The sequence below is a fragment of the Mesoplodon densirostris genome (assembly GCF_025265405.1).
Source record: "Mesoplodon densirostris isolate mMesDen1 chromosome Y unlocalized genomic scaffold, mMesDen1 primary haplotype SUPER_Y_unloc_2, whole genome shotgun sequence".
In the NCBI taxonomy this organism is placed as follows: domain Eukaryota; kingdom Metazoa; phylum Chordata; class Mammalia; order Artiodactyla; family Ziphiidae; genus Mesoplodon; species Mesoplodon densirostris.
Genome location: NW_026778237.1, coordinates 1,362,544 through 1,364,860, shown reverse-complemented (window position 1 = coordinate 1,364,860; position 2,317 = coordinate 1,362,544). Strand labels below are relative to the sequence as shown.

Sequence of the window (2,317 nt, the reverse complement as noted above, 5' to 3'; positions counted from 1 at the left end):
CTGGACCTCCCCAGAGCCACGGGGAGACCAGAGCCCTGGTCACCGTGCCTGCCATGCAGACAGCAACAGTGCCCTTGCAGAAGAAGTTCACTTACGTTTTGGTTTTGGTTTTGTTTTTGCAACAAGTGCAGGACTCTTTTCCTGGACTTTATCACTTAAGTTTTGTTCTTCCAGTTTTTCCGTTTCTTCCAATAAAGTTATTGGTTCATAAATAAATAAAGGTCTCCGGTTGATTCATGTGGGCAAATCTCTCATTTTTAAGTTTTAAAACAGGTATCCAGGAGTTTCTGAACACAGCCATACCACAACCATATGCAGCTCAGGATCTCCACAGTGGGAGGGAGAAGGTGTTCCATGGGGCCCTGGAAAACACAAAATCAGTCTTCCCCTTATAAATAATGTAGGTATATGCGGGGTAGACTGGGGTGGGGTGGGGTGAGGTAGGGGTCCCTGGTGAATGTGGGTGCATGTGCGTAGTGAAAGTATAGAACCATAGCCTGGAAGTCATGATTGCAGTTGCCTCTGGGGAACAAGTGAAGGGAATGGGATTGGGCAGGGATTAAAATAAGGGTGTCTTCAGTTTCACCTGAAATGTTTATGTGCATTAATTATGCAAATACTAATGGTTAAGTATGAGTAGCAAGATGCGGGGTGGAGGGGTTTGGAAGTCTGAATGGTGGAGTATCTCTTTGACATGTTCACTCTGGGCAACGGTGACAATGGAAAAATGAGGGTTAGGCTGTCTTGCTCAGAAACACGGGTGTGACTTCCCATGGTCACCAATGCCTGGCACGCATGTTGTAATAACAAAACATCCACTTATATATGTTTTCTTTCTTTGTATCATATGTATATATGCATGCTTGTGTGTGTGTGTATAAATATATATATATGTATATACATACATACATATATATATATATATATATTTTTTTTTTTTTAAATTCCAACCAGCAGCAGAGTTCATTTTGAAGTTCATTAGGAAGACGCCCTTTGTTGAAAAGCAGTCCGGCGATCACATTACTGGAAATGATATAGCTGCTTCCTAGACCTTTCCTGAGCCTGGCTCTATTTCTGCCCTTGGGTTTCATATATCCAACTTTGATTTAGTTTTTGTTATTTGCTACCAAGAGAACCTAAGCTAATATGTCTTATTATCAACACACTTTTACCAGCCTCCACTGTATCTACAGTAGAGTAAATAGCTCTTCTAGGGTACTAAATGACATTTTCCCCTTTATCCCTACTACAGAGTCCACTGCATGGAAAAAGGATCAAGGGTGGAAGGGATCAAATAAGAACAATCTCCCGAATGGAAACACAGAATACTGAAGCCTGCTACCATATGCATCTCTTCTCACCTAAAAGTGTTTTCCTCATAATTTACAGAATTTTAGTTCCTTAGATCAGCCTTCCCAAGACTGTGTTCAGTATCAGCCAGTGCCTCAAAAACATTCACAAGTGTTCAGTGGAAAACTTGTATTAATCGAATTAGCAGGATTTTTTTTTTTTTTTTTTTCAGTTTTTGTTTACTCTAGGAATTTTATGTCTGATGTAAAGAATATACATTTTGAATGTATACCATGAGGATAAAATATTCAGTGTTTCCCAAACATTCTGATCATGGGATTCTTTTTCTACCAAATCTCACAAAACAGTATTCCAAAGAAAACAGCTTTGGAAACAATGTTAAAAGGTCCCACTGTGGGCTTCTCTGGTGGCGCAGCAGTTAAAAATCCATCTGCCAATGCAGGGGACACGGGTCCGATCCTTGGTCTGGGAAGATCCCACATGCCGCGGAGCAACTAAGCCCATGTGCCACACTACTGAGCCTGTGCTCTAGAGCCCGCAAGCCACAGCTACTGAAGCCTGTGCACCTAGAGCCCGTGCTCCGCAACAAGGGAAGCCACCGAAATGAAAAGCCCATGCACCACAATGAAGAATAGCCCCCACTTGCCGCAACTAGAGAAAGCCCGCATGCAGCAACCAAGTCCCAACGCAGCCAAAAAATAAAATAAAATAAAACTAAAGTGAAAAAAAAAAAAGGTCCCATCGTGTGTTGTTCCAGAAGCACATACCTGGTAGCTAAACTTCATTCACTTTCACTTAGAGATCATTATGAGAAACTGGAACCTTTGCTGTGAAGGTTTCAGCACAGTAAGCTTTGGACAGTAAGTGTAATGCAAGGCCCTCACCATGACAGTGGGTAGATATCACACACATCCATTCAGATGTGTCACTCTCTGCTATTTACAAGCTCTGTGTTTGATCATGTTACATACTTTAATTCACAATTTCTTTATCTGTAAAATATGGG

The 2,317-nt window shown here is 41.5% G+C and overlaps 1 pseudogene; it reads right to left on the bottom strand.

Annotated features, from left to right (window-relative positions):
• The window catches only part of LOC132483040 (centrosomal protein of 78 kDa-like), a 360,457-nt pseudogene that overhangs the window by 222,571 nt on the left and 135,569 nt on the right, over positions 1-2,317 (bottom strand).